An 11,419-nucleotide genomic window follows, 5' to 3' on the forward strand; every position below is an offset into this window, starting at 1 on the left:
TTCTATTCTGCATTTACAGTTTACAGATCATGTTAAAAGGTTTGGAAAGACCTTATTAAACGGTAAATGGTAAATTAAATGGTTGTTGGTGCCAGACGGGCCGGACTGAGTATTTCACAGTCTGCTCAGTTACTGGGATTTTCACGCACAACCATTTCTAGGGTTTATAAAGAATGGTTTGAAAGGGGCAAAACATCCAGTATGCGGCAGTCCTGTGGGTGAAAATGCCTTGTTGATGCTACAGGTCAGAGGAGAATGGGCCGACTGATTCAAGCTGATAGAAGAGCAACTTTGACTGAAATAAACACTCTTTACAACCGAAGTATGCAGCAAAGCATTTGTGAAGCCACAACACGTACAACCTTGAGGCGGATGGGCTAGAACAGCAAAAGACCCCACCGGGTACCACTCATCTCCACAACAAATAGGAAAAAGAGGCTACAATTTGCACGAGCTTACCAAAATTGGACAGTTGAAGACTGGAAAGATGTTGCCTGGTCTGATGAGTCTCGATTTCTGTTTAGACATTACGATTGTAGAGTCAGAATTTGGCGTAAACAGAATGAGAACATGGATCCATCATGCCTTGTTCCAACTGTGCAGGCTGCTGGTGGTGGTGTAATGGTGTGAGTGATGTTTTCTTGGCACACTTTAGGCCCCTTAGTGCCAATTGGGTATTGTTTAAATGCCACGGCCTACCTGAGCATTGTTTCTGACCATGTCCATTCCTTTATGACCACCATGTACCCATCCTCTGATGGCTACTTCCAGCAGGATAATGCACCATGTCACAAAGCTTGAATCATTTCAAATTGGTTTCTTGAACATGACAATGAGTTCACTGTACTAAAATGGCCCCCACAGTCACCAGATCTCAACCCAATAGAGCATTTTTGGGATGTGGTGGAACGGGAGCTTCGTGCCCTGAATGCGCATCCCACAAATCTCCATCAACTGCAAGATGCCATCCTATCAATATGGGCCAATATTTCTTAAGAATGCTTTCAGCACCTTGTTGATTCATTGCCACATTGAAATTAAGGCAGTTCTGAAGGTGAAAGGAGGTCAAACACAGTATTAGTATGGTGTTCCTAATAATCCTTTAGGGGAGTGTACAGTATAATTGTATATATTGTATATAACAGTATATATAAGATTTGACACAAATGAAATTGAGGCTAATTGTTTAGTTGACAAACTAAAAACTATAACAAATATTTAGCAGATATAATTTAGTAGACAAAAATTGGGTGTAAAATCATATGTGAACCCAACCTATAGAATTAGAGGTTGCTATACAAGTAACACCTGCGCTCCTGTGGTCCATATGGTATAAAGTCTGTATGATAAAAGCACATCATTCTGAACATAAACTTAGCATAATTAAATATTCTGTCAATTATTTTTAAAGAAGGTATGCATATTATTTATTTACAATTAAACTGTGCCTTTTTCAAATGCACAATTCAGAGCTTCATTTAATTTACCAAACTGTCCTGCAACCTGCTTACTATTGTTTGCTTATTTTGTTTTGGTTACTCATTGAACTTGGTCATAATAATTCCTGGGAGTTAAATTACAATGATGACTAACTGCTTTCAAGGAATATGAATTATTGTAGTTGCAGAGGTTTATACAATCAATCAACCTCATCAGACCCTGAATGTCTTTCTATCCCTCTGGATGTTTTGTTAAACATGAGCACAAATCCTTCTCTAACCAGAGGAGACAAGCTATTTTACTTTTCTTTACACCTGAACGGGTTTCCCAGACTTCAGGCTAAACACACAACGGTCCCATACATCTATGTCCATATCAACCCAGGCCATGTTAGCAATGTATTAAACCCTGCAGATAAAACATGTGGAGTCCAAGTTAGATAAGACAGCAAACTAAAATCAAGATAATCCATGTGTGTGTGTGTGCGCGCGCGGGCGTGTGTGTATGCATGCGTGTGACATGGTGTTTTTGTTTTAGGAAGTGAAAAAGAAAGCAAGATTTGTGGTTTAGTTTTTAACTCTGTCTCAGAAAGTGCTGATATTGTCTCATTTCATTCAAGTGGAACTCAACAAGTGCTCTCATAACCACACACCTAAGCCTGAGGCTCTTATACTGGCTTAGGTTCCTCTGTTTTTCCAGTCTTGCTTAGACTAGCATGTGCTTGTGGCCTTCTTACATTGTTGGTGTCAGAAGTAGTGCAGAGAGGGAGAAGCATGCTTTGAGAGCATACTCAGCAAATTCTGGATTGAGATGTGACATGCACTGCATAAAATACTGTATAAGTGCACTTACAATCCTGAATGAAAATAAGGTGTCCCTCCCTGTAGTTCAATGAGCAGTGCATGATGCACTCAATATAAGAGTTTGATTCTCAGGAAATGCATGCATTGATAAAATATACTTCAACTCTGCTTTAAATTACTTTTATTAATAGTCAAGTCACATTTATCTAGCAGTTTATTTATATAAAAAGGTTTACATGAGAGACATAGAAAAGAAACCACAGGACTATGTGCTGTACAATACTTCAAACGGAGAAGCATGATCAAAGTGCAGATAGTTGTAGTTAAATTAATCTTAAATGCATACGTGACATGACAAATCCAACGTTTGAACATTTAAATTTGCCAGACAATTTTATTTAAAGCATTTGCTAAATTCATACAAAAAAATGAGTAGCTCAGACGCAAACGCCGCTAAATGTACCTCCATCAAAACATAGATAATGATATTAACCGAATGCTCTTGGCACATATTATGCATTCATCAAATACTTTTGCTTCAAATCTGCTTAATCCCTGCCTTAGGCCATTTAGAAATACCTCTTTGTTGGCAGAATCCTTTAAAAGTCTGATAAAATTTTTTATTTTCTAGTAAACATGTCAGATGCACTACAAGGTTTTTGAATCTGAGCTCTTTAAATGTTGCTTTACATTTATCTAATTTCATAAACAACATTAGTGTTCGTCTATAATCTGCTTTGTTTTAGTTGTTGCCTTTGTCAAAGTTTTCCTCTCAGAGATTCTTAACTGGGATCTTTACTTTAAATTTATTTGGCTATTTAAGTGGTGGACTCCTGCACAACAAACAAAAACACCACCTTGAAGTTCTGAACCTTTTGACCTTCAGATCTGAGAACAGTAGGATTTCAGCTGCTGCATGTTTTATCTCTAAACCACCTCCATTATTTATCAGACCTACATGATCACTTATTCATGGCCCACATAGATCCTGGAGGCTTTAGTTTCTATGACTGAAAGGCCTTTGATTTATGTCCTTTTTAGAGCTCTCTGTAGTATGTTTTAACAATACTCAGTTTTGCTGTGTGAGGGTGATTGTGTCGAGTATATGTGTAGTGCCATGATATTGGGTTAAAGTGACATAGCGGTCAGACCTGGATACTTAAAAGCACTGTCATGGCCAAACTAAAATACACTTGTAAAAAATGGTACAAGAAGGTACAAAAGTGGGTGGTACATTTTCATACCTAAAAGGTACATATATTGGTACCAAAATGGTACATACTCTCTCCAAGCTATCCTCCAACCCATACGATTGTTTTGGTCATTTGTCCAGTCCCCAAAAACAACCAATAGTATTACCACCTCCATCGGCAGCAGGTGAAGCTTAATATATTAGGGTATGAAATTATATTGGGGTATAATTTTGTAATGATGACGTTCTGAAATATGATTTTCAATTTAAACTGCCAGGATAAATAGTATTTTATTACACATTGCACATTACATTTTATGATAAATTGTATTTTATTACACATTACACTATTCAGGCATTTAGGGAAAATAATGTCACAACATTTTTTCAATAAGTACTTAAAATATTACAAGTGTACCTAAGTGTCTTTTACGTGTCACTCGCACGACAATGACTTAAAAATAGGGAATAAAAATGAGAAAACAATACATAAAATGACACAAAAAGAAATTTGTGCCATGAAGAACTATTTATAGAATTTCATGCCATGGACATGAATAAATTAATGAAATTCATGACTATAACACGACTTGCTGTGAAATCACTTTGACTTTGAGCATGCGAGTATTTGTCGGAAATTGCTGTGGGGAGCAGGTTATCAATATGATCTTTGTCCATTTGTGCTTAAGTAGAGAGAAAGGTCACGCAGTGACATACCGGTTTTGTACCGTTCACAACACTCCACATGATACGAAGTCGCAGGTCAGAGTTCACCAGACTTGAACTTGGCTATATGCAGTGAAATATCGTCACATGAGCTTGTGTTTCCGGTCTGACTCATTTGCTTGCGTATGAATGGAAGTCAATGAGGCGAAGAAAAGTCAAGTGTGACTGCAGCTAGATGGCGACTCTCATTCTGGCGTAATAATCAAGGACTTTGCTGCCGTAACATGGCTGCAGGAAGCGCAATGATATTACCCAGTGCCCAAAAATAGTCCCCTGATAGTGAAAGTTACCAAGGGGACTATTTTCAGGTGCTGCGTAATATCACTACACCTGCTGCAGCCATGTTACGGCAGCAAAGTCCTTGATTATTACGCCAGAACGAGAGTATAGTCCTAACCATATCTGCCTAAAAAAATCGCAACTTTTAATTTTCTGTCAGTCTTAGTTCACAATGTAACTACAGAAGAGTCAAGTTTTAAATAGGAAAAATTTCCAAACTCTTTGGTTTTTTTATAGCGCGATGCCAATGGTCTAATCAGATTCAATGGATTATGCTATAAGCTATGCTAAAAGTGCTAGCGCCAGACCCAGAGATCAGCTGAATGGATTCAAAAACGGTAAAAAATTGGAGTGTCCCTTAAATGCACAACCGAACAATGGTTGTTATTTTTGGAGGACAGTCTCACATATTAGGACGTTTTTAAAGGTTTGCACTATTGTTTGTCGCATTTTAAAATACTGGTTAAATTTAGGTACATTGAGACTCTTTTGACAGCCATCTCAAAGTCAAAAATGAAAGAAGGTCAAACATTGGTCTATCACTAGGGCGGTACCCTATAAAAATGTACACCTTTGCAGCTAAAGAGCTTATATTAGTACCTCAAAGGTACATATTGGTACAAAATGTATACATATCTGTTCTTAAATGGTAGATAGGACCTTTTAAATAGTACTGCCCCATGGTGACAGCTTAGCACCATTATTTGACCTTCTGACAGTGCATGTTTTTATCTTTAAGGACAGTAAAAGGTTTTCACATATACCATGATAATACCATGCTATATAAAGTATTTTTGATTAACATGTGATTGATAAATATGCAATCAAATGACCGGCATGTGTGGTGCCTCAAAAAATTTAAATTAAAAAGTGGTAAATAGTAAAAGACAGCATTGTCTGGAGCAATATGAAATCGTTTTAAACATGTTTATTATTGCGAACCTTGACTGATACAGGACCTTTTTGCTCAGTTACATGTAAACTTGGACTAATATAACAGATTGTATTTATAGAATGACACAGATGCCTGGTTTGTAACATAAATGAAGGGATATTTTGAGCAAACCAGGGCAAGCATTAAGCTGTTACTGTAGCTCTCGTGTAGGGAACATCTGTATTCTAAAATAGTATCCCATGTGTACTTCTTTTATACAGATGTACACAAGGGGGAGGGATGTTTCAGAAAGCACATTAGTTACAACTACTAAAAACACAAAAATGAGTTTCACTGAGCTTTGTATTTAGTTATTTGGTTGGAGTTATCGGTAAGAAACTATAGGCTACCTAATTAAAAACACATCAAGTATGGTCCAAAAAAGTATTTGGACACATAGAGTCTTAATGTCTTTTCATAGGAAGCAATCAGCATGAATATAAAAAATCTAGTAATAATACAATTTCCAAATGTATAATTTCCAAAGATCTTTGTAAGTTACAAATGTTTATGTAATATGTTTAAATAAATGAAATTTTTTAAAAGATATAGATATTTTTTGGTTGTCACAGTTACATATCGTGTTTTCATTTCAAAATCTGTTACCTCTCACATCTTTTAATACCTGTGTCAGATCTGTGAATCTGTCATGCCTGACGGAACCGTGGCTGCCATAGCAACAGAGTCTCATCTTATGCAGAATGGCGACAAGAGGACAAGTCTGATAAGCAGCCAAACAGCTGCCAGCACATGCAACACACAACCCCTCATTGCAGCCTTAAAGGGTGGCATGAGGCCTCTGTCACGTTCGCTGTTAAAAGCAAAGTGCTCAGACTCACACTGTTAATGCTAGAAAAACTGCCAAGAAAATGCTGGTCAAACTATCGGTTTATATAAAACTTTATTTACATTGTGTGACATACGGCATGCAAGGGAAAGTGATTTACTTTTATTTATGGAGTTTTATTTATGGATTTATTATGTGTGATGTCATATTGTAGCCTCTGTCACATTCTTTATTATACTTATGCAATGCTACTATATCGTTTTATAACAACAATAACTTTATTAAAATATTAGTTAAAATAAAAATGTGTATGTTGGAAAACAAATGCAAAATAATTCAATGGTAATAAAGGGCTATGTATTAATACTGCATTTATGTAGTTGCCCTTAAAGGGATAGTTCACCCAAAAATAAAAATTCTGTCATCATTTACTCACTTTCATGTTGTTACAATCCCGCATAAATTTCTTTGTTCTGATGAACATGAAGAAAGATATTTTGAGAAATGTTTGTAACCATATCTAAAGGCTACATACATTATCAAGCCTGTCTTATTTCAGAATATTAACAATTATAAAGTGGACTATTGTTCTAAATTAATCGTAAATTGTTGTAATATGCTTAAGACTTGCGAATGTAATGCTCAGTTAACTTAAATAAACCAGGCTTGATGACGTTTACAGCCTGCATGACCTCCAGGCTAGATCCTTCAGATCGAGGAACGGCCATATTAATCATGGTAGACAGCATCCTCTAGTGGTAGCTTACATAAGATTAGTACACTTGATCTAGGCCTATTACGTGCCCCCTTATAAAATGCTGCGTAAAAGCGTCCTAAATTTGAGCTTACTATAATTTCTTAAAAGCGTGGGCTGGGGACGTTTATGTGTCTTTGGTAATATTTAAAAAAATACATAGAAACATTCCTTTTTCTTTGTCAAACTGACAATAAAACAACCTTAAAAACTTTTTACTACCTTTCTATTAGAAATTTTTTCTCCAGATGTTCAATTCACTAATCACATACCCAGAATTTTACCAATACAAATCTCTGGTAACTTTTACTGTACCTAAATTAAGCACTAGTAAAATAATTAAAATACATTAAAATATTTAATGTAAGACCACTATCAATATTACTTTGTTATACAAAATATATCTGTCATATTGGTGTCATTTCCACCTGAACACTGTAATGTCCCTTTAAAAGGTTTGTGTGAAACATTGTTTAGTGTGTTTCTATGGAAATGTTCAGTGACATCACAGCACATGCTGGACTTGGAGGGAATTAAAATTTTCTTGAAAAACATTAAGGTAAATATTGCTTAATCAGTTAATATATTTATTGTACATCATTTCCAAACATGCTGTACCTTCAAGTGTGTTTTTATAAAGCTAAAATAATTAAGTTAAATAAGAGTTTTTTGAATACACAAAATGCCAAGAACTATTTCAATGCTTATTAGTGAAGCTATCTTCCATTTTGTCACAAAAGAAAACTAGAGAAATGTAATTTTACCACAGTCATTTCCACCACACTGCCCTCTGTAGTGGAAATTACAACATGTGGTGGAAATGACATTTATGGTTACAAAGGTTACAATTGATATGGATTGCAAGAGTAGATTTGTAATACTTTTTATATGAATATATTAGGATTCTTTTTATATTTATGATAATATTTTTACTTCTAAATTATATTACTTATACAGAAGTTAGGGACACACTTACATAATACCCAACCAGACCTAATCGTGCCCAAGCACAATTATTCCACCTCCCAATCCCAATCCCCCACTTTGCACACACCAACACTGTACTTTTATCAATCCATGCCCGAGCACGTTTTCGTCATTAGTATAGGTTTGTTTTTTAAGAAAACAGAAAGTAAGTTCTTACCTCTGCAAGCAGGCCAGGGCGCAATTAAGCAAATGGCGCCCGGGTATGGAGCGATTACACTAGTCAAATTAATCAGGCTTTGAGGGTCAAATACGCTTGTGCACGGTTTGGATAATATGAGTGCATCCTTGGTAACTTCAGTGTCAGTCAGTGGAGAAAAAGAGAAAAACGGATATGAGTGTGTGTTCTGAGGTTTGTAGCGTAGGAAATTGGTTGCTGATAAATGATGTTTTGTTGGTGAAATGTTTGCAAAGTCATCAACTGACTGAAAGGAAGTGGGTGAAGCCGGAACGGGACAGAGGAGACTCAAACTCAGCACTACACTAAAAATGACTTGTGAATTGAGTTTAATGACTGTGATGAGTTTAGGAATTTTTCTAAGAAATATCTCTACTGTTTCTCTAAATTCACATTATTTCATTTAGCTGACGCTTTTATCCAAAGCGACTTACAATTTCTATATATGTCAGAGGTGTGTGTCTTATCCACTGCACCATCACCATCCCACCATATTTCATTGTCATTTCCACAACACCCTGTCATTTCCATCCCCACACACATTTTTTAAAAAATATTTGAAAAGTGTTCATTACACACTGAAAATTTATCCACAATGCTTTACTTTTATAATATAATAAAAAAATCCAAGTAATTTATTTTCTTATAAGCTCATACCCAAACCAATGTTACATTTCAGAGTGTGACAGGTGAACGGGTCAGCCTTTGGTCCTAAGGGTAGTTAATTTATCCCATTGACAATGTATAATTATTGTACATTGTGGAAAAACTGGTAAAACTAGTTACATAAATGATCTTACAATTCTACAGTGGCATAAGGTATTCTGTTAACAGCTGTATGAGATGTGGTGGAAATGACATTTGTTCATTGCAGGTAATCTACGTTTGTCCTCTTACAGACCTTAAATCTATAAAAATTATTTAAATTTATGAGACTTAAATATTGCTGTGACTGACGAGTCTGGTTCTGGAAAGTCCAAATTTGTCAATGGCACACCAACTGGCTAAAGAGATCATGAGAATGAGGAAGAAGTTTTACTTTGTACGTTCTAAGATTGATGTGGACATAAATGCTGAAAAGAACAAAAAAACTTTGATCAAGAAAAGACACTGGAAACTATTCGGCAGGACTGTAATAAAGTTTTTTCTTATACTGTATCCTGGACACAGATTTAATGGCAATAATGATAATGTATTAAGCTTAATGGCTTTCTTTTAATTATATATATATATTTGGTTTGATATAAATAAGTTATCACTAAACACACTAAATTTATGATATTTGGAAATAGTCATTCAATCAACCAATGTCAGCTAAAGATGATAATGTGAACATCGAAAGGGTCCATGAAACAAAAATTCTTGGAGTGATTTTTGATGACAATGTCTGCTGGAAATCTCACATAAAATATATCCAAACTAAACTGTCTAGAAGTATTTCAATCTTGGCTAAAGCTAAGTACATTCTAAATTACAGATCACGCTACATTTTGTATTGTTCACTGGTGTTACCGTATTTAATGTATTGTGTAGAGGTTTGGGGAAACACATACCAAAATTCATTGCATAAATTATTTATACTACAAAAAAGAGCAATAAGAATACAGTAATTCATAACACAGGATATTTGGAGCATACCAACTCATTATTTTTACAGTCTAAAGCATTAAAACTAATTGATCTGGTTGAATTTCAAACAGCTGTATTTATGTTCAAGGCTAGAAAAAAGTTATTGCCGGGCAATATACAGATAAGGTTTTTTTTGAAAAAGAGGGAGGTTATGGGTTAAGGGTAATGTCACATTTTAAGTACAAGGAAAAGTTTTTGTTTATCTGTCAGTGGTGTCAAACTGTGGAATAAATTAAATAATGAATTAAAACAATGTACAAACATATTACATTTTAAAAAGATGTGTAAAGAAATTATATTTCAGAGGTATAAAGACACAGGGTGTTAATAATAATTTGAGTGTATTTGTAATAACTTATATGTGTATAAATAATATTGTGTATGTGTAATATTTGTATTTGAACATGAAGATTTACAGATTATATATTTTTAAAAAAGTAAAGTAGGGATTTAAAGGGGTAGGAGTACATAAGTTTTACTTCTTCCTACTCCCTTTGGACATGTGAATTGAGTTGTTTTATATCTATAAGTTTTTATTTTTTTGTTACCATGTGTTGTGTTTTCTCTTTTTTCTTTCTATTTTCTATTTTGTAATTGCATTTACATGTTCAAAACAAAATAAATAATAATAATAAAAAAATGTGCATGGAATGCAAATGTAATCTAAATGTATTGATCCGGCGCCACCTAGTGGTCAAAGGATATAAGAAAGTTGGTTTAAAAATGCTTCATATGTTCATATTTATGTTATATCGTCATAGATCTGATCTATTTTTATTCCTTGGGTTATAACGAGTACGACTATACCAAATATGCCATAGTCAACAATACTCCCTGTCCCCCATATTGATATAAAAATTCTTTATTAAACTCTTTATAGGCCATTTGTCTGATTTGTATGAAATAAATGTGGCATACAAATACCTTAATCTGACTTGCATTAGCAAGAAGATTAAATTATGGTTCATAAAGAAATAAAATTATGGTTCAGCTATGATAAAATCAAAACTTAACTAAAAAAAATGTGTGACATGCACCTCCCTAACTTAATAAATTAGAAAATACTTAGATGCAGCAAGAAAATAGCTCATATAACAGCACTTTTGCAAATCTCATTTTGCTTGATTAACATCATTTATTTATTCAATGTGAGGGAATCTCACCCAAACCATAGGTCAGGTTTATTTTTTCAGGATAATTTTTTAAAGAGGTGTGCAAACCAAACAGTAAACCTTTCTAATGGTGATTTCATTTGTGTTTTTGTGTCCTCAGTTTCATGTTACTGTTTGTGTAAGCTAAAGTAATTATGTGTGAATGTACAGCATCATGTTGCCACATCCAATTAATGTGGATTTGCATAATGATGACCTCACAATCTTTTGCTTGAGCTTCTCATTGCCATGAAACAATGATAAAGTTCACCTATCCAGCAGTAATTACCCCCACATAATGTCCTGCTGTAGACCTACTCCAGACTGCTGGCAGGGCATTTGCCATGATGACTTGTTTCCATGCAATTTGAGTTAACCAAGAAATGAGGTAACAGCATTGCTAATAGGGGTAAATGATGAGCATTGTAACTAGGCTTGCCTAAAAGGTCTGATTACCACATCTCACTATAGATTATTCATAAGGAGACAAAAGAAGGCTTGAAGAGAGCAGTGGAGATTGAGCACGTCTCTGTTTTGGGTCCCTAACTGCCCTTCAGCGTCA

The sequence above is a fragment of the Paramisgurnus dabryanus genome, chromosome 16, assembly GCF_030506205.2.
Source record: "Paramisgurnus dabryanus chromosome 16, PD_genome_1.1, whole genome shotgun sequence".
NCBI classification, from domain to species: Eukaryota; Metazoa; Chordata; class Actinopteri; order Cypriniformes; family Cobitidae; genus Paramisgurnus; species Paramisgurnus dabryanus.